The sequence below is a fragment of the Triturus cristatus genome, chromosome 7 (assembly GCF_964204655.1).
Source record: "Triturus cristatus chromosome 7, aTriCri1.1, whole genome shotgun sequence".
In the NCBI taxonomy this organism is placed as follows: Eukaryota; Metazoa; Chordata; class Amphibia; order Caudata; family Salamandridae; genus Triturus; species Triturus cristatus.
In genome coordinates, this window is record NC_140590.1 from 256717759 (window position 1) to 256739101 (window position 21343).

Sequence of the window (21343 nt, forward strand, 5' to 3'; positions counted from 1 at the left end):
GGGCTTTGAGGATCGGGTTTCGCTGTATGCGGACGATATTCTCCTATATCTCACCTCACCGCGGCAGTCGCTCAACGTCCTCTTTGACGTTTTGACTTCCTTTGGGAATAATTCGGGCCTCACGATCAATTGGTCTAAATCCTGCGTCTATCCGATCTCCGGTGGTCCTCCTCTCCTGCCGCCTCGGCTTCCGATCCAGGTATCTCTGAGCGGCTTTAAGTACCTGGGGATATACGTTTCGCTGGACCCGGTGGCTCGCTATGAGCAGAATCTCCTGCGTCCGCTTCGGCGATTGCGAGAGGACACGGCCCGGTGGTGCAGGCTGCCCCTGTCCCCGCTGGGTCGGGCCGCGCTGTTCAAAATGATGTCCCTTCCCAGGTTCCTCTATGCACTCCAGAATTCCTTCGACGTCATCCCAGTGGCCTACTTTCGGGAGGTGGAGAGCCTGCAGAGGAGATTGGTGTGGGACGGGCGGGCGCGTATTGCTCTTGCTAAGCTTACTCTCCCCTGGTACGACGGGGGCATCGCGCTTCCCGACATTCGCAGGTATTATTGGGCCGCGCAGCTTTCGGCCATCAACCATGCCACGTATGCGCCTGGCCTGAATCCGGCGTATGAGATGGACAAGTTCCTGCTTCCCGGCGGGGACTATAACAGGGCGCTTTACTCCCGCTCGGCTGGCCGGACCCTTACGGGTCCTACTAAGATTGCGGTGCGGACCTGGAGGGCTGCCACTACGGCCACGGGCTGGAGTGAGCGACTGACATGTGCTACTCCTTTGTTTGCCTCCGATCGCCTGGGGAGCCTCTGGACTACGAAGGGGTTTGACCAGTGGGATACGATTGGTATCAGCAAAGTGGGAGACCTGTGGCATAAGGGCGCGGTTAAGACTTTCGCGGCTCTTCAGGCCGAATATGAGCTTACGGACAGGGAGTTCTTCCGCTATGCCCAAGTTCGACACGCCCTGCTTTCAGTCTTTGGAGAGGGGACCAAGATCCCGGTTTCTTCGCCCCTCGAGGACCGCATACTTGACGGACATGTCCCTGACAGTACTATTTCTTTAATTTATAAGAAACTGATTAATCATCGGGCTGACCTCTTGGTGCGCCTTCGGGAGGCTTGGACGGGGGATGGGGTGGAATTGGACGACGAGGACTGGCAGTCTGCACTGTCGTCCCCCAAGGAGGTCGCCATTCCGGCCCGTCTCCGGTTGGTACAGCTTAAGATTCTTCACCGGGTGTATGTGACGGGTCCTCGCTTAGTCTCGATGGGATATTCCGATGATGGGCTCTGTAAGCGGGGTTGTGGGCTCAGCGCCACCTTTCTCCATATCCTGTGGGAGTGCCGCGAGGTGGCGGACTACTGGCGCCGGGTACATACGGTTATGGGACAGGTCACTGGGGTTGTGCTGCTGCCGGAGGTGCGTCGCTGTGTCCTGAATGTGTGGGAGCCCAATGATTATAGCGCAGCTCAGACTCGGTGGGCGGCCCTGGGGAACATGATTGCCAAGAGAGATATAGCACAGCTTTGGGGTGCCCAGCGGCCGCCCACAGTGTCAGTATGGAAGGAGAATATGGACTGGTGTATGTTCAGGGAGAAGACTGTGTATGTTGCCCGTGGTAAGCCGGGGGCATGGGGCAGAATCTGGGGGCAATGGAATGCATATCGCGGGGGTATCTGTACGCCCCCCCTGGTGGACACCGATATCGCCATGTCCCCCTGACCCTTGACGGTTCCGGGCACCTTTTGGTATGACTACATATGGACGTTCGTTTCCCTTGGCCCCCCCCCCCCGTCCCCAGCCTCCCGGTACTCCTTCCTTTCGCGTGCTGCTTAATGGTCTGAACTGGAGTTCCCCGGAGGAAGCCTGACCTGCACTGTTTGTCTTTATGCCTCGCCTTTTGTTTTTCTTTTAGTTTTTTGTGTTTGTTGGACTTAAGTCTCCTGTTCCTTTAGAACTATCCGGAGTCACTACGGGGCCGAGCCCCGGGAACCGACTGCAGCTTTGATAAATGTATATTTTATTCTGTACTTAGCGGCCGGCCCTGGTGGTTGTAGGCCCATGCTTGTAATCGAATTATTGTTCAATAAAAACTTTAAAAAAAAAAAAAAAAAAATTTCTTCTATGCTGTTTGGACAGAGTACAATTAGTGGTGCCCAGATGCGAAATTGCTCTCTAGGCTCACCCGGGCAGATCTAGTGGAAGATTGCATTGCCAGAGGATCCACCTCTTTTGCAGGAGCACGTCCTTAACTTCCGTGAACAGTTGCTGCTTTTTTATAGGATCCCTCCTAACCCTAGCCAAGAAAGTGATTAATTTAGCCTTATTCTCTGGTGTAAAGGCTACCTCACCCACTAGCAACAGTTTTGGCCATTTTGCCTTGACCTCGTAGTCTAGGGATTTGTCCAGTTTCTATGCATGTGTAGGAAAGTGCCCCTTTTTGCATGGTTGTACCCAATTTTTGCCTAACTGTAGATGTACTTTGACCGAGTTTGCCCTAGGTTCCTGCCACCCAGTGCCTATGTTCTTTCCTTTAACTATAATGTTGCAAAACCCAATTGGCAACTCTCTGGCCACATGTAAGTCCCTGCTAAAAGGTACCAGGGCACTGTGACCACAGAAGGCCTCTAAGGGCTGCAGCACTTGTTGTGCGACCCTTAGAGGCCCTGTATATATATTCACATATACACCGCCGAAGGAAATGACGGTCCCGGAGAAGTGAATTTTCATCATCTCTTGAAGGGCACAGCAGAAAAATAATTGAGGCAAGTGAAGTCTCCTTCTGCAGCCTAATGGAGGGCTGTTTTAAACAATGTCCTCAATAAAGTGGAGCTGACAAACCCACTGGAGGGTATAATTGCGCTAAAAGACTTCATTTCCCATCATGCACTTATCGAATTACCACTGAAGTGGCGCACCGGAAGCCATAAATTAAAGGAGGCATGCGAGGGGAGGAAGAAAAGCGTTGTTGAAGTGTCAGCTACCACGGCCTCTGATGAGAAGCACTACATGCTTCGAAACGCGTAAGGCCAAGGACTTCATACGGGGAGGGGAAGCCGCTTGCCTGAAATAATAAAAAGGTTTGATACTTACCTGCTGTTTGGAGTGCGGTCTTGCATCTGGATAATCTTGTGGGAGCATATATATATATATATATATATATATATATATATATATATATATATATATATATATATATATATATATCCATCCGTAATCACAGCGTGAACGCTGTTGTCAGCCTCCCCCCTCACTCACTTGTGATGGCGGTCCGCAGCGAGGTGGCAATCCTCAATATCTGAACTCGACGCTGTAATTCCTTTGTACTCGAAACACACAGCAGCCACGGACAACTCTTAAGCTTCAAAACAGTCCTTTATTGGAGCATCGTACAGGCGACCAACTCTACGCGTTTCGGGATAACAATCCCTTGCTCACGAGTAAAGTGTACAATAACCAGGAAGTGTTTTTTAAACTAATCACGTGGTTTCAAATTAGTAAACAGTGAAAACATACTTTGTGGTATTTCATTGTGAATAACATCGCCCTGTTCTTTCAATATAACTTTATAAATGTATTTGTTGAGTTATACTCAGAGAGAATTGTAATTACAAATACACTTTGACAATTGTGCCTTAATATTGCCATGCTTTAAACACATAACAGAATCGCCGATTCCGAGTGACATATACTGTGGCAATTTAACAAAAGATGTCAAAATCTTTAACTTTTCCATAACGCCCCAGTGGGCGAAACAAATACGAAATGTCCGATTGCAGCCACATAGTTCCTATAACACTCAACAATTTAGCCCCACTGCCAATCCTTTTTGTTCCTTTTCTTTTGCCAGCTGACACGCTACTGCTCCCCGATTCTTTTTGTGGATGGAGCGTTTGCCTGTTATTGCGCAGTAGCGCTAAAGGCACTTAATGAGCAGCACCTATTTTTTTTATTTGAGCAGTGTGCGACTCTGCGGCCGCGTTTGAAGGTAATTCGCGGCCGTGTCCTTTTTCTCGCTGCAACTGCAGTCGTGTATATATCTAATGCGCGACCATGTTTATTACAGTAGCACCTCTCTGATTATTTTTTTGCTTAAGCGCCAATTCATGAACATTCCTGGCCCCCAATATCAAGTGGCAACATTGGGCTGAATAAACGCCCCCGAAATAAAAGGCCTTTTGGGAAATTTAACCATACTCCAGCTTTTTTATTTTGTGCCAAAGTCCCTATGTTTGGAAATCTCCATATGTTCTCAGTAATAGACTGTGAATGCTCTTAAGAGGCCTATGAATTTGTAAAGTCAGACTTTTTGTTGAACTTACGCCTTTAAACATGTTTGGACATTGAAAGCAAAGCTTTTTGGATTTATTTGCCTCTTCTTCTTCAGATCTTCTGCGGACTGTGAAGGAAATAACTGATGTGCCTGATTTACCTTGTTCTTCGAATCACTCACAAAGTTCATACGTTCCTTATCAAATCTGGCTGGTAAGTGGAACGACTGTCTCTGTGGGACAGGCATAATATCCTTACGAAGTTTTTGAGATTTACATAAGGGGATAGAATTTTATTTGGGGCATTTCTTGTTTTCTCTCCTAGGACACTCATTTTGAATTCGCTTCCCTTGAACGTTTTGGGGATTCAGAAGAGGCTACCGGGGTTGGATATCATTCCCCGCATCTCCCTGGGCTAGCCTTCCTGTATAAGAGAATCTCTTTTCCATATCAGGGGGGCTGTCTTTGGGGAGTGTGGAGAGCTCTCTTCGTTCCCGTGGACTGGGCATCACTTCAGGTCAGTGGATCCGGCGACAGAAAGCCAAGCCCACGAATTATCGTCCACCTGAGCGAAGATGGATCTAGAAGGGGCATGTTCTCCCTTAAACCCTACACTCCAGAGACCCTCATTAGACGATCTCGCAGCAGCTATAGTTGATTTACAGAGTGAGGTTGGTAGGTTGAGGGTAGAAAATCAACGCCTCCAAACTGAATTAGTCCAAGCTCGACTTCAGTCATCATTAGATAATAGTGCGACAGAAATAACGCAAAAGAATAAGAAAACTTATATTCAGCCGTCTCGATTCACGATTCCCTCTGCCACTATGAATCCAGTTTCCCCCACCACTGAGACTCTTCCACCTGTACATGTAACAGTTCATGCTCCCAACCCTGTTCCTTTGGCCTTGCCTGAAAGATTTAATGGGGATAGCTCCAAATACAGTGTGTTCATGAATCAGTGTCTTTTGCATTTCATGTGTAAAGCAACGTCCTTGCCCGATGATGCAGCCAAGGTGGCTTTTGTCATTTCTTATTTAAGTGGGAATGCAGCCAAATGGGCTATACCCCTAGTAGAAAACAATGATCCGCTCCTCTACGATTTCCAGCAATTCAAGGAAAAGATGCAAAGCCTGTTTGCTAAACACACGTTTGTCCAAGCCAGTGATAATGAACTATTGAATCTCAAACAGGGGTCTAAAGATCTACTTACTTACCTTACGGAATTCAATAGACTCATAGTCGAAACTCAATGGCCAGAGGAAAAGAGAACCTCCCTATTCTACCGTGGGTTAAATGAGGATTTAAAAGACCTTCTCTCCCAAATAGTTGATCCTCCAGAAGACTGTAATGCTTTCATTGATTTGGTGGTTAAGCTTGATCATCGATTGAATGAGAGAAAGGGTGAGAAATCACGCACCACTCTGTCTCGACTTGTTCTAGCACGAGGGGAGAAAAGAGAAGTTAGAGACACCAAAGACACGAGTGAACCCATGCAGATAGGTGGTTTGCGGGCCCCCTTATCCATGGAAGAAAAAGATAAACGTAGAAAAAACAATCTCTGTTTATATTGTGGTAAAGGGGGACATTATGCTAAAGAGTGTCCAGCTAAAACCCGCTCCTTCTCTAAAACAATAGCTGGAAATCAAAACTATGCTTCCCCATCGGAAAACTAAACAACTTGAGGAAACGTGAGGCCGGTTCCTCAAGTCGTGGGTCTTGTGAGGTCTCTCAACATTCAGCCCAATTAGCAGCCCCTGTTGCAAAACATTTTACCTTGTCTGTAACACTAATTATATCGAATCAGCAGAGAAAAGCCATCGCCATCCTTTTAGATTCTGGTGCTACCGGTAATTTTCTTGATATCTGGTTAGCTCATAAGTTAGGCATTCCTTTTCTACCTAAATCCCGGCCTGAACCTGTGAGGGCGGTAGATGGGAGTGAACTGTCCTCTGGGTTAATCACTTATCATACTCCTGACTTAAACCTGGTATGCAGTAATGGTCACTCAGAATCTCTTAAATTCGATTTGATAGATAGACCCAATTTTGGAGCCATTTTAGGAGTTCCATGGTTGCAGATTCATAATCCTCTTATAGACTGGACTAAGCGTACAGTTACCCTGAAGTCCCCCCCATTGCCTGTTACATTGCTATAAAGAAACCAGCCGGATAGAACACCCTATGTGTTGTGCCCTTAATACTCTTGAAGGGACACACAAAATCCCCTCTATCTATGAAACTTATAAAGAAGTCTTTGATGAAGTTAGTGCTACTGCCCTTCCCCCAACATAGAAGTTATGATTGTAGAATTGATGTGGTTCCAGGAGCGGTGTTACCAGTCAGTAGAGTTTATGCCTCGACAGATTCTGAAACAGAATATTTGCAAAAATACATAACAGAAATGTTGGAGAAAGGGTTCATTAGACATTCTACATCTCCTGTATAATCACCCATTTTTTTTATTCCTAAGAGAGAAGGAGGTCTGCGTGCCTGGTTGGACTACCGTGCATTGAATAAGGTAACTATAAAGAATAAATATCCCTTGCCACTCATTCCAGTGCTATTAGACCAAATACGCGGAGCCAAAATCTTTACCAAATTAGATCTTAGAGGGGCCTATCATCTGATGAGAATTAAAGAGGGAGATGAATGGAAAACTGCGTTTCGAACTAAATTTGGATTGTATGAATATTGTGTCATGCCTTTTGGACTCTGTAACGCCCCTGCGGCCTTTCAATTTTTCATTAATGAGATTTTACGGGCATATCTAGATCTCTTCGTGATTGTCTATATAGATGACATCTTGATTTACTCTCAGAATGAAGAAGAGCTTGTAAAGAAGATCTTACAACGACTCAAAGACAATCACTTATTTGCTAAATTAGATAAGAGTATATTTCATACTACCAAAGCAGAATTCCTAGGCTTTGTGATCTCTCCCGATGGCATTCACATGGACTTCAAGAAAATAGAAGCCTTGATTAATTGGCCCAGCCCCACCTCAGTAAAGGAAGTACAATCCTTTCTAGGTTTTGCAAATTTTTACAGAAGATTCATTGACCATTTTTTTGATCTTATTTCTCCGATCACTCGGTTACTTCACAAAAGAGTGGTCTTTAAGTGGTACCATGAGGCAGAACAGGCTTTTTCACAATTAAAGATAAGATTTACTACTTCTCCTATCCTTAAGCATGCAGACAACACCCAGCCTTATTATGTTGAAGCAGGCGCTTCCCAATTTGCGGTAGGAGGAGTTCTGTCACAACGTGATCAGATAACTGGCTGTTTGAATACAGTAGCTTATTTCTCCAAAAAACTCCTCCCAGCAGAGCAAAATTACACCATCGGAGAGCGGGATTTATTGGCCATAAAGATGGCTTTCCAAGAATGGAGACATTATCTATTAGGCTCCCCTCACACAGTTACTATTTATACAGACCACAAAAATTGACAGTTTTTTAAATCCGCTAGAGCCTTGACTCCCCGACAAATGCAATGGGTTCTATTCTTTAGCAAATACGACTTAATTATCACATATCGCCCTGGCTCTCAACAAGGAAAAGCAGACGCATTATCCAGAATAGGTCAAGAAAAGAAGATCCATACGAGCACATTCTCTCCCATCATACCATGTCATAAGATAATAGGGGTAGGAGATCGAGTAGAAAACCATGCTCCATCGTTTTTGCATCGACTGACACAGGCTTATTCTACCTTCTCCACATCTGATTGGTTAAAAAAACCAAAAACAAAATAATAGAAGGCTTGTATTACCATGAAGGGAAATTATACATACCAACTGTAGACTTACAACAACAAATCATTAAATGGTGTCAGGATACTGCGTTGGCTGAATATCCAGGTGGGGAGAAAACAGTCAAACGTGCCAACGTTGGTTTTGGTGGGAAGGTATGTCTAAAGACATATTTACTTAGGTTACTTCTTGTCCAGTTTGTGCAAGACAGAAATCGTCTCATTCAGCTCCTGCAGGACTACTACAACCTATAGCAGTTTCCGAAGTACCTTGGCACTCCATTAGTATGGATTTTATTACAGATCTTCCGCAGATACGAGGCTATAATACTATTCTTGTGGTAGTCGATATGTTCACTAAAATGGCCCACTTTATACCACTGAAAAAATTACCCTCCTCCCCCTGTTTTAGTAAACGGAGAAACGGAATATGAAGTGAAACGTATCCTTGACTCACGCACATACAAGGGTAAACTACAATATTTAATAGACTGGGTAGGTTATTCACCTGAAGATAGATCATGGGAACCAGCAGAAAATGTACATGCTCCTGTTTTAGTACAACGATTCCATGCCCTCCACCCCACAAAACCCCGTCCTGTGAAAAGACCTTTGGGAGGGAGAACTGTCACATCTCAAGCCTCGTGTACCATCAAATGGCCCCACTGTTAGTCAGGGGTAGCAATGCCTGCTCTGCAGAGATAGAGAACGTTTTGCGAGATTCCCTTGCCATGCTGAAGAAGGACAGGAATTTATACACGCTCCCCTAAGGGTATGAATGCAGGCCAGCAGATGGACCCAGTGCTTGGTTTCTGGAAACTTCACCCTTGAGACCACGCCCACTTCCTGTTCCTTCGTGGAGATCATCCTTGCTGTGGCTGAAACCTGTTTTTCTGTGGAGGTATTAAATCCTATTTCTTTTGGGCTGCCAATCCTTTTTGTTCCTTTTCTTTTGCCAGCTGACACGCTACTGCTCCCTGATTCTTTTTGTGGATGGAGCGTTTGCCTGTTATTGCGCAGTAGCGCTAAAGGCACTTAATGAGCAGCATCTATTTTTTTTTATTTGAGCAGTGTGTGACTCCGCGGCCGCGTTTGAAGGTAATTCGCGACCGCGTCCTTTTTCTTGCTGCAACCGCGGTCGCATATATATCTAATGTGCGATCATGTTTATTACAGTAGCACCTCTCTGATTATTTTTTGGCTTAAGTGCCAATTCATGAACATTCCTGGCCCCCAATATCAAGTGGCAACATTGGGCTGAATAAACGCCCCCGAAATAAAAGGCCTTTTGGGAATTGAACCATACTCCAGCTTTTTTATTTTGTGCCAAAGTCCCTATGTTTGGAAATCTCCATATGTTCTCAGTAATAGACTGTGAATGCTCTTAAGAGGCCTACGTATTTGTAAAGTCAGACTTTTTGTGGAACTTACGCCTTTAAACATGTTTGGACATTGAAAGCAAACCTTTTTGGAAGTATCTGCCTCTTCTTCTTCGGATCTTCTGCGGACGGTGAAGGAAATAACTGATGTGCCTGATTTACATTGTTCTTCTAATCACTCACAAAGTTCATACGTTCCTTATCAAATATGGCTGGTAAGTGGAACGACTGTCTCTGCGGGACAGGCATAAAATCCTTACAAAGTTTTTGAGATTTATATAAGGGGATAGAATTTCATTTGGGGCATTTCTTGTTTTTTCTCCTAGGACACTCATTTTTAATTCGCTTTCCTTGAACCTTTTGGGGATTCAGAAGAGGCTACCTGGGTTAAATATCATTCCCCGCATCTCCCTGGGCTAGCCTTCCTGTATGAGAGAATCTCTTTTCCATATCAGGGGGGCTGTCTTTGGGGAGTGTCGAGAGCTGTCTTCGTTCCCGTGGACTGGGCATCACTTCAGGTCAGTGGATCCGGCGACACTTAGGTGTTATCATTAGAGGGGGCTAAGTGAGAAGCAAATGATTTTTTTAAAATGCTTTAAAACAGGCCTGAGATTTAGAGTAGTTTATATACAAAAGAGGCATTTAGAAAGGGAAGCGTAGGTGCATTCAAAACGAAGGAGAAATAATATTTCAAGGTCACTTTTTTAATGCAGTATGTTATGGAACATAGGAGGTGGAGGTTTTATGTGACAGCATGCAACCTGTGGATGTGAACCTGTGAAAAGAAACAGTTTTAAATTCCGTTCTAAAGAAACATGTTTTTTTAAAGTCACGGCAGATGCTTGCCTCACTTCAAAAAGCAAGCTCACTGCTTGCTGAGATCCCTTTGCAGCGACTGAAGCAGTGCGACATTTAAGCACATCCACGTACCCATAATTGACACCACTGCCTCACTGTATGCAATACATTCAAACCCATAAATACCCATTTGTGTACCTACTATAGCAGTATATTCAATATAAATTGAAAACCATGAAGTATTGCTACAGTTTATGCAAATCATTTTATACCATACATAAACTACACATATAACAAATGTTAGGTATAACACCCACCAACTTCAAATATAACAAGACAGCTGATACACAACATAACAGCAATCAAAATTGAGGGCATGTTTATCTGACCCCCTCAGAAAATTATTCAGAGGGTGCTGCCCTCTGCATTCAAATGAAGAGCACCGAGACCAAAAAAAACAGATACTGTGTTCTGCGGAATGGGTGTGTCTGAGGTCACATTGACCCTCCAGAATCCACAAATTTAAGAGTTTTGATGCATAATCCTTGTCTTGGTGTGCTTAATAGAATTTAAAAGTCCATCTCAATGACTGAGAATGTTACATTCTGTTTATTTTGGAAGTTGTAGGCTTGGCTAACTCCAACTCAAACCAAGTACCTGAACATAATGATTAGTTAACAATAAACAAAAGCCTGGGATGTGAAACATAGCATCCATCCTGTGACAGACATTGTAATCAATCGTGTAGCAAGTGCAGCGAAGCAGGGCAAAGAGTGTGATGGACACCAATGCATCTAGGTCTCACCTACCAGCCAGCGCATGCATGGTCTGTAGCAAGACGTGTTTATTTTATTTGAAAAGTTTTATATAGCGCTAGCTAGACCCGAGGTATCAGAGCCCTTTACATGAGGTAGGACATTGTTTCAGAACATTGTTACATCAGTGTCTGTAGCGTCTTATAACATGGAAAGGGAAAACAGTAGAATATAGTTACATGAGATTATTAAAGCATAGCATAACATAAAGTACTTCAGGGGGCACAAAGATCAGGCTGGAAAAGGGGTGGCAGACAAAGAATCATGGAGGGAGGAGGCAAGGGAGGGAAAAAGAGACACAACGGGGAGACGAGGAAAACAATGTCCGAAGTCCTGCTGGGTAGGTAACAGCCGAGGGGTGAACCAGAGCCAAAACTCCTCCATAGCTGCATAGGACAGCTCCACTGGGCATCAGCCGAGGTTGCTCGGGCCCCGCGGTACGTACAGACAATTAAGGTTTCCACCTGGGGGGTAGACAGTGAATCGCGGGGGAGGGGGATAAAACACAATGGGGAGGCGAGGAAAATAAACTCCGATGTCCGGCTGGGTAGGTGGCGGCCGAGAGGTGAACCAGAGCCAAACTCCTCTATAGCTGCATAGGACAGTTCCACCGGGTATCGGCCAAGGTTGCTCGGGCACCGCGGTGCAGTTATGCTTTCCGCCTGGGGGGCATCGTCAAAAAGTTCAATCGAGAGCACTGGTCACGGTGTAGTGAGTGAGCAGTTATAACGGGTCAGAGGCCCAAAGAGCACTGACAAAACTTTGGGTCCCGCATAACACAGGAAACAAATGTTGAGGCAAGACGTGTGTAAACGAGGATTGAGGGGTATTGGAGCAGCCATTTTAAAGTCAGGCAGTATCTCTGGAGCGATTGCCGCGAAGAGCAAATACAGCGAAAGTACAGTTAGAACATAAAGGGTACCTTGAGCAGAGGATCACAAATAGCAGGAAATCTCAACTGTTCTTTGCTAGAACAGTGCTTATTCTGGGCATTCCCAACGTCAAGCACTTCCTTTTTCAATAGGTGGGCTTCTAGGGTGTACTGTATTTCTTGTAACAGAGGAATCAGATCCATCGGTGCCTCCAAGTTGAGTCAGGCATGGTGGTATGGCTAATTTTTGCTGACAGAGATCGGAAATACTGCTAAGTTTGTAGGGCCAACCAATATTACTCAGAAGTCCGTAAGAGGTTTATGCACAAGGCTGAAGAACAATCCCGCAGCGTTTTCACCGTTCTTCTATTAAATGAAGTCGAGCCGTGGGCGTCATGTTGAGGTCAGGCGGGGCACTACTGTCCCATCTAGAGCAGCCGGAATCTCTCTCCATACCTCCGGTATCACTCTTCCTTATTGCACTAATCCCCCTCACACTGTTGCGTGCCAGTTTCAGTGATGGGCTACCTACGAGCTACCCATGGGCCCAGAGTTTCTTCTCTCAGATCAGGTCTCCTGTCCAGCACGCCGGACTTCTGTAGTGCCACCGCTTCCCCATGAGGTGCCGGTTCCAGCCGCCCTCACCGCCACTCTGCTGGGGCAGCCATGTCGATTTCGGGATCTCTGAGGGAAGGACCCTTCGTCCGGACTGTTTCAAGAATGAGGCGCCGCCATGTTGTCTCAACTCACTCGGACTGCAATCTCAGGACATGCGCCAGAGGCTGGCGCAGCACCTCCGATACCGCAGTGAGGGTCAACACGCTGTCTCTGCTCTCGCCACCACCTGCGACACCGTTGCAGTGCTCCGCCGTGCCGGGATCGCACCAGAGGGGTGGATACGGTGCCAACCTGCCTCTGCAGCAACGCAAAATCTCGGGCCGCGCCACACCAACCTATGGAAAGGGTAGGGGGTGCACTACCGGGCGCCCAACTGGAGACCAGCAGCCTCATGGCTCGCATCTCCCGGTCTCCGGGAGCGGTCTCGTAGTCCACAGGGCACCATCTTAGCTCACTTTCTCACGCGGACATCGCAGCTCATAACTCAGCTGATCAGGATCGCAGAAAGGAGGTTTAAGCGTCTGTGATCCGCCAGCATTCCGATTACTGGACTAGTGATTCCAGTGGGATTTGACCATGGCAACGCGCCGCTCCAAATACTGGCGTGCTGGTTCACCTCGGATCTTCAGCTCAGAACAGTCATCATGGTCACTGGCTCCTCCTCCTCCTCCTCGTGTTGTTAGCTAATAGTGGGCTTAAAGCCCACCCATAGATTACCATTGGTTGGCTTGTCACACTAATTTGCTTGCTTCTTATTTCTTAACATATGTTTGCTTTCATTCCTCTTCTTATGTTTTTCCCGCCTCTGAGCATGGACGCATTACTCGTGCCCTTTCACTGCTCATTTTTCAAGTGCTACTTCTTTTTTCTTTAGGTATACCTCCAAAGTGCATTGCTCTCTTAGTGTGCTTCTCTTCCGCCTCCTCCGTGCGATGAGTAGTGATCTCCCCATTTCCTGTGCTTCTCCCAGCCCGCTCAACGTTGCTATCGCCCATTTATATTTTCGCCTTCCCTCCCGTCGTTGCTCTCTCTCGCAGTCAGTATGCTTCCATCTCCACGCCCTCTGCGTTGCTTTCCCAACCCCGTACTCCACAATTCATCCCTCCATATTGCTTCCACTTTGCGCCTAGCCTTTGATTGCGGTTTGAGTTGATACCCCTAATACAAGCTTTGGAGTAAACCAATGCTACATCAGGGTTTGCTGGTAGAGACTAGTTTGTGACTTTTTGTCTCTCTGGACTAAATGTGTTTGTCAACTGTGATTTTTAGATTTAAATATTGTTTGCAAACAAAAATGCAATCTTTTTTACTGTAATAAATATGAGGCACGTACATTTTGAAGTAACTACTGTTTTCCTCTCCAGGCTATTTTTTAAACCACACAATATTGTTTGGGTTTTCCATATCCTGGCTTGGAAGAGTGATCAAGTAATGAACACGTGCTTCTGATGTGCACTGACCTATAGTGCAATATTTTCTCAGCCAGCTGAGGTAACAGTCGGAGCTCAGGCTACAATTGCTTGAATTTTTGGCTCAAAATTTCAGTTTTTACACGGTCTCTTCACACTTATTAATGTATTTATTAACACAGCACTTGAAAGCAATTCAGTTAAGCACTACCCCAATTCAGCATCCCCATCCAATTGCTGTCATATCCCAGTCCCTACTGCGCTGCATCAAAGTGGTGGCATTGAAGCATACTCTTAAGCATCTGATAATTTCCGACACTGCTGTACAGATGAAGCGCTATTTGACTGTAGTTTGTAGTGAATGCATGACTGACCAATACCACTTGGGTTTTCCTGTTTTACAGTTCTTAAAAATTAGGCTTCATCGGAGTCTTATGAAGCACAGTGATCCAATATTAACTGCATATCAAACCAAAGCAATTATGGTAAAATGATCTATGCTTATGGTTGGTAAATACTGCGACAATGAACGATCAAGATTTTCAAGCTATGTCCCTTTTCAGAAAGTTGTTGTTGCATGCTCTGAGTTTTAGATTCTCAAAAGGGCAAACGGTTTTAAAATCGAATCCTGCATTTGTTATTTGAAAATTTGTTAATCTGGATAGGATAGCAAAGCGCTTATCTTAAATGTTTCTGGTATTTCAAAATTACCCAATACCCACCATCCCAAACCCACCTCCCCTCCGCAATCCAAAATATTAAAAAATATCAGGGAGACCCATCTTACACTGAGTTAAGCAGGTGGAAAGACAAAGTATGAGGCAGAAAAGACTTAAGTTCTTATTTTTTTAAGAGGCAGAGGTATATTAAGTGAGTTTATTAAGCACGGAGCAACAAACCTGTCACGTCCTCTCAACTCAGCATCTTCCCCATTTCTAATTAAAAGGCAAAATAACATGTCAAACACAAAGATAAAATGTATTGGTAAAATACACACGTTTAACCATACAAACCATTAAAATTACATTGCAGGATAATAAACATTCTTGGAAGCAAACACTTGCCATGAAGACTAAGCCCCCCTGTATCAGGAAATACAATGCATCTTAACGCACCTAACATTAAAATATAATACTAATATTGCCAATGTATTTGAGAACACGCCCATTACTTATGAACAAATGTAGTCTTTCAGCCAAAAGGGTTTGTCTTTACCCTCTCCACTTTATCAGTCTTCCGTTGAGCTTTTTGCCTCTGTTACAACATTATTCCCAGGAACAGTTCCACCAGTTTCCCTTAACCAAACTTTGCGTTGCAGCTCATTACATAAAGTAACCATCCAGGTATTTCACTCCTCCCATCATCCAATCGGCACACATAATACCCTCAGGAACGACTTCTGGTGGCATTCGGAACTCGAACACACACCCCACAGACCGAACCCGCAACCTAGGCATCATCCTCGACAGCGAACTCTCCATAAAACATTAGGTTAACGCAGTCTCCTCGGTCTGCTTCCGCACGCTCCGCTAAGTTTTCAAGTGGCACCCAATATGCACCAGGAAGACTGTGACGCAGGCCCTTGTCATCAGCCAACTGGACTATGGCAATGCACTCTATACAGGCATCAACACTGAACTCATGCAAAGAATCCAGACAATTCAGAAGGCAGCCACCAGACTCATCCTGCCCAAGAGGAACCTCATCAGCCAGCATCTAAAAGACCTCACTGACTCCAGATCCAGAATAGATGCCAGTTCAAGCTCCTGACCCACATCTAAAAAGCCCTCCACAACCAAGGAACAGTCTCCATGCACCACAGCCTGCATTTTCACCAACCTCCCAGTAACATCCGCACACCTCGCCCTGATAACTTGCATACGCTGCTCCAGAGAGCCCCTTCTCCCATCTTGCTGCCAAAGCCTGGAACACCCTCCACCTCTGCACCCTCGCAGACCCACTTCAGGAAAGGGCTCAAGACCAGTCTCTTCGACTGATGCCTGCAGCAAGAGTCTGGATACCCTCTTGGGTGACAAGCCGGGCTTTACAAATGAAATGAAATGAAATGAAAAATTATATTTATATAGCGCGTAACTACCCGGAGGCCTCGCAGCGCTTTAATTGATCACTGTGGCGGGCCGCAGGGTGAGACTAACACGCTTTTGCGAACAGGTGGGTTTTCAAAGCCTTCCTAAATGCCAACCGGTTATTATTTCCTCTGAGAGCTAAGGGGAGGGAATTCCAGAGTCTCGCGGCGGTATGGGAGAAGGAACGGCCACCCCATCGGGCTTTGTTGATTTTTGTTGTAGTTTCTAGGTGCAGTGAACCAGAGCGAAGGGCTCTAGATGGAGCGCAAGGCATAACTAAGGGGAACAAAATGGCAGGGCCTGTACGATGGAAGGATTTGTGCACAATGCACATAGCCTTAAACTGAGCTCTGGCGGCCATTGGGAGCCAGTGCAGTTCTTTTAGAGCTTTCTTAGCTGACTGCCAACGGGGGATGTTAAATAGTAATCGAGCGGCACAGTTTTGTGTGATTTGAAGCCTATTGGTCACGGATGCCGGAGCACCTAGGTATAGAGCATTTCCACAGTCCAGGCGGGAGAGTATCAGGGCCTGAACCATGATTCTCCTCGCCTGGAAAGGAAGCAGAGGGAGGACTTTACGGAGCATTTTCATTAGACCGACGCACGTAGAGGCAGTTTTAGTAGCCTGGATCGAAAAGTCCAGCGCTTTATCGAGCCAGATTCCAAGGCTCTTTATCTGAGGTTTAGGAGGAGGAGGAGCACCGAGGCAAGTGGGCCAAAAGGAAGCCAGCGTGGACGGGGGAAGAGTTGCCCAATAACATAATCTCCATCTTCTCCCCATTAAGTTTGAGACAGGAGGACTGCATCCACTTAGCAACGGCCTCTAGACAGAGGCCCAGGGTGTTGGACGACTCCTCGGTGTGGTCCAGAGAGACCACCAGTTGGGTGTCGTCCGCGTAGGTGAAAATACGCACACCAAAAGACTGGACTATCTCCGCTAGAGGTCGCATATAGACATTAAAAAGGGTGGGGCTCAGGGACGAGCCCTGGGGAACCCCACAGCTAAGTGGTTGCTTAGGGGAAGACTAACTCACCCTCAAACACCTGGAAGAAACACTCGTCCAGGAAGGAGGTCAGCCATTCCAGGGCCGCGCCCAACACGCCCACGCCTTTCAAACGATGTAGTAGTGTGGCATGGTTAACAGTGTCGAACGCGGCACTGAGGTCGAGTAATATGATGGCTGCTTTTCCTCCCCGATCCAGCACCGATCTAGTTTCTTCCGTCACCGCTAGGAGAGCAGTTTCAGTTCCATGCTGAGGGCGGAAACCTGTCTGAGAGGCACATAGCAGATTACTTGATTCTAAGTAGTCTACTAAGATATTATTGATGTGCCTTTCAAGCAGTTTGCTCATCCAGGGCAGTAATGAGATAGGGCGAAAGTTGGCCAAGTTGTTCTGGTCCAAGGTGGGCTTTTTCAAAAGGGCCCTAACCATCGCACACTTCCAGGGTACTGGGACAGATTTAGAGGAAATGGAGGCATTAAGGACATCCAAGATGACTGGGCGGATGACATCCATCACCTTATTGAGAGTCTGCGGAGGTGCTGGGTCATTAGGAGATCCCGAGGTGACATTAAGAAGCATTCTATCTAAAGTGACGGGATCTAGGAGGGGGAATTTGTCCAGTGAGCTGGGAACCAAGAGGTCAGAATCTGTAGTGGTGGTGCACATCGTGTCACCATTGCCAGTAGAAAATGAAGACTAAATGGCCTGGATCTTCTGAGAGAAGAAGGTGGCTAAATTATTACAACGGGTTTGCGTGCCGTCAGATGACAGACGCTCAGGAGGAGGGGGGGAGATTAAAGATTTGGCTATTTTAAAGATTTCTTTAGGGGAGTTTGCAGCTAGGTTGATTTTGGCTTCATAGAAATGGGCTTGTGCAGATTTTATTTAGTTTTTGTAGAGCTTTATTGCGGCTCTGTACTCAGCTTCCTTTGATTGTGAGTATTCTTGTCTCCAGGCTCTCTCTAATTTGCGACAGGATTGTTTCATAGTCCTAAGAACCGGGGAGTACCAGGGAGCAACTTTAGCTCTGTTTATTAAGTGCAGGGGTTCCTTTGGCAGGACTAGGTCGAGGGAACTGGAAATCCAGTTATCAAAATTGACAGTGGCTGTATTGGGATTGGCCACCTACGGGGGTAGATGTTCTGTGAGAGCTAGTTTCCACTTGGGAAGTGGGAGAGAGGCCCATTTTCTTCCCCAATGCTTATTGTGAATTCGTAAAGTGGGGGGAGTGCATGTGGACCATGTAAAGGGTACTAAAAAGTGATCGGTCCAAGGTAGTGGTACAGGAGCCTCAACGGTTAGGCTATCTAGATTACTATAAATGTGATCTAGAAGATGCCCCTTGATGTGCGTTGATTGAAAACCTTTCTGGGACAGGTCAATGGACTGAAGGTTAGTTCGAAAACTGTTGGCTATTGAGTCAAGCGGATCGTCTAGGTGTAAATTCAGATCACCCAGCAGGGTGAAATTTGCCGAGGTGAGCACTAGGCTGGCAACTATATCCATCATGTTAGTGATGAAGTTGTTAAGGGTGCCAGGTGGTCGATAGACCTGATTGATTTGAAGTAGGTGGCCACATTGGATAGATTAGCATTCTGGACTGCTTTCACAAAACAACCTAAGCCCGCACTTGGAAGCTTTCTGACTTACTTACCATGTCAGTGTTTGATCTTGTGTAAGTCCATGTGCAGTTACACCCAAGTGTAATGTGTCTGTGTCCCTTTGTAAATTTCTGTTGCATCTGTGAATACGTGTGAATCACTGTGTACTCGTGTGTTAATGTATGTATGCTTGTGTCAGAACCTTTATAGGCTCTCGTAATACTATATGGATGTTCATATGTCCGTGTGTGCAGCCACTCTTGTTCTCGTGTATTCTTAATTCAATGTCTGCTCTTGTGCATAACTGCTTATATTCTAGTGTCCCTGTGGCCCTCTACCCCTTCTCTCCGTTACAAGACCACCTCATAATGGAGATTTAAATACAAACATTGTTACAATAAAGCCACTGTGCATGCGTGCTCATACATTGAGGCAGCCAACTTGTAATGGAGTTTGTTATTTTTATACAAATTTTATTACAAGATAGTAGGTGTTCATAAGCTCCCAAGACTGCTGGAAATTAAAAAAAAGCATTTGCAATGCAACCGGACTCGAGACCTATTGCATTGCAAATGGGAGTGAGGGCGGGGGACAGGGTGGCGAGAAGGGACGAACAACAGGAGGGCGGGGACGAGAAGCCACAGACAGCGGGAGAGGTGGGGGAGAAGGCACGGAAGAAAATTGTGCTCACAATCTAAATAACACATACCATGCAACACTTGAAGTAAGGGGGCCAGTAGCCATGGAAGGATACAAATGACGACATGGCAGTCATAAAGAGGGACTAACAAGCCTATAAACCAATCGTAAGGCAGCATTTAGAAAGGACAACAACAGAAGCCAATGAAAAAGATGGGCTGGGGCATGGGCGTGGCTTCTCTCCCTTTCTCAACCACCACAGATCAACCCCAGAGCAGCGCTTGCTCAGGGCTCAACCTGCAAATTGACAAAGCCAGTACCCAACAAGCAAGGCAAGACCTATTGACTTCGCCAATGATTGTTGATTCTGCGAACGAATAAATTTTTCATTGCTTGTGGTGTTTCCCACGGCACCTTTGCCACTGCTGGTCACAATATTACAGTTTAACCTGCTTTTTCTTACCATACAAAACGTGCATCACTCATAAGATACAAAGTAGTTTAAATTCAGCTGCACGTTACATTCATCAATCCCTGGACGAACGAATTCAACCTTCCTCTTCAAACAAAAGTTGCTAAATTGATTATCCTTCAGTTAACCGTAAGGGTTATTTATAGGTGCAAGAAACTTCAAAATCTGCGGTAGCAAGCGCTATGTAAAAATAAAAGCTATTTGAAATAAAAACGATTTTAAGATGGCGCGAGTTTAAACAGTCTGCCATCTAACTTAAGAATACACATTTTTAAATACAACAAATTGAGCAGAATGTGCGTGCACTGGTTTTCACAAAGTGAGCGCCTTGAAAATCAGAACTACGACCACAAAACAGCACACATCCAAGAAACGTGGAGAGAAAATCGCAAGGTTACTGGACATGCGCAAGAAACGAGACGAAAACCGACACGACCTGCAAAAACAAAAATACAGAAACACCAATCGCTCAACACCGACACAGTAACTGGCAAGCGATATCAAGCTTTTGATTGCGTCACCGCGACGTATCTTTGCTATGTAACTCTCTGCACGCGCTGTCATTTTTGGCCCCTCCCATCGGGCGCCATTTTGCGCTCCTATTTTTTCATGAGTTGACAACTAATGTGTGACCTTCTCGCGATTGCCATTTTGCAGCCCCACCCCCTTGTCATCACTCCGCTAAACAATGAAACCGATTAATCGATTGTGCATCATTCAACTTTGGTATCGGTGGCGATACTCACTGTGCAATCGATTAAAACCCAATCTGGTGGGCTGCCGGCTGATATCGGCTCTCACTCACCTGCTGTTCGCGGTATCGACTGGTGGCTTGGGCGGGCCACTGCCCTCTGTTTCCCGGCGGTTTTGTTTCCTATTTTATCATTTAACCACCGCTTTAAGCCACCCTGACTTCGATTTCTCCCGACTGAAAGCAGAATCTGATACCACAGGCCTATGCTCCTCCCCCGGCACCGATTGGACATATCGATTGGTAATTAGAAGTTGACGGGCAGTAGCTATGGCCAATGGCTAGGGGGCTGGACTCTCTTTTAAAGACCACGCCCACCGCGAGATGTTAAACTAGGGATAGCGGGGTGCAACCTGCTCGGACAGCAATCGGTCCTGCCCCTTTAGCCTCCAACATGAGCGACAGTAAGGACAGCCAATAAGAAGGGCACTATCCAATGGCCACACCTTCCGCGATTAACACGGTGAGCGCTCAGATGCGCTTTTAGATGCGAGCAGCAATCGGTTCCGCCCATTGTATTTGAGGCACGAGGACAAATGAAGGCGCCAATAGGATGAGTATTTACAGTAGCCTGAGGCATATTTAAGAGTGTGATTTCAGACGTGCCTTTATTTTCATCAACATTGTGATGTTTTTGTATCCCTAAATAAATGGCATTGTCATTTCTATTGGCATTATTTTTTTTGTTTGCTTATGTGATACCTATTGCATTAGCAGAGAGAGAGTGAGGTAGTGAGATAAAGAGAGAGAGTGAGGTATTGAAATAGAGAGTGAGGTAGTGAGAGAGAGTGAGGTAGATAGAGAGTGAGGTAGTGAAAGAGTGAGTTAGTGAGTGAGGTATTTTCTGACGTAGTGAGATAGAAACAGTGAGTGA

The 21343-nt window shown here is 45.8% G+C and overlaps 1 protein-coding gene across 3 annotated transcripts in view; it reads right to left on the reverse strand.

The window, feature by feature from the left end:
• LOC146809338 (E3 SUMO-protein ligase ZBED1-like) overlaps positions 1-20860 on the reverse strand; it is a 181536-nt gene extending 160676 nt beyond the window's left edge. Inside the window, exons 1-2 of one of the 3 annotated variants that reach the window (XM_085616134.1) lie at positions 20524-20807; positions 14814-14849 (exon numbers count right to left, since the gene is read on the reverse strand). The gene's annotated coding sequence lies outside the window, so the exon portion shown is untranslated. Of the gene's footprint in view, positions 1-14813; positions 14850-20523 lie in introns of all 3 variants that reach the window. The other 2 variants (XM_085616133.1, XM_085616135.1) reach the window with 2 other exon arrangements.
• Between the last annotated feature and the right edge of the window lie 483 nt (positions 20861-21343).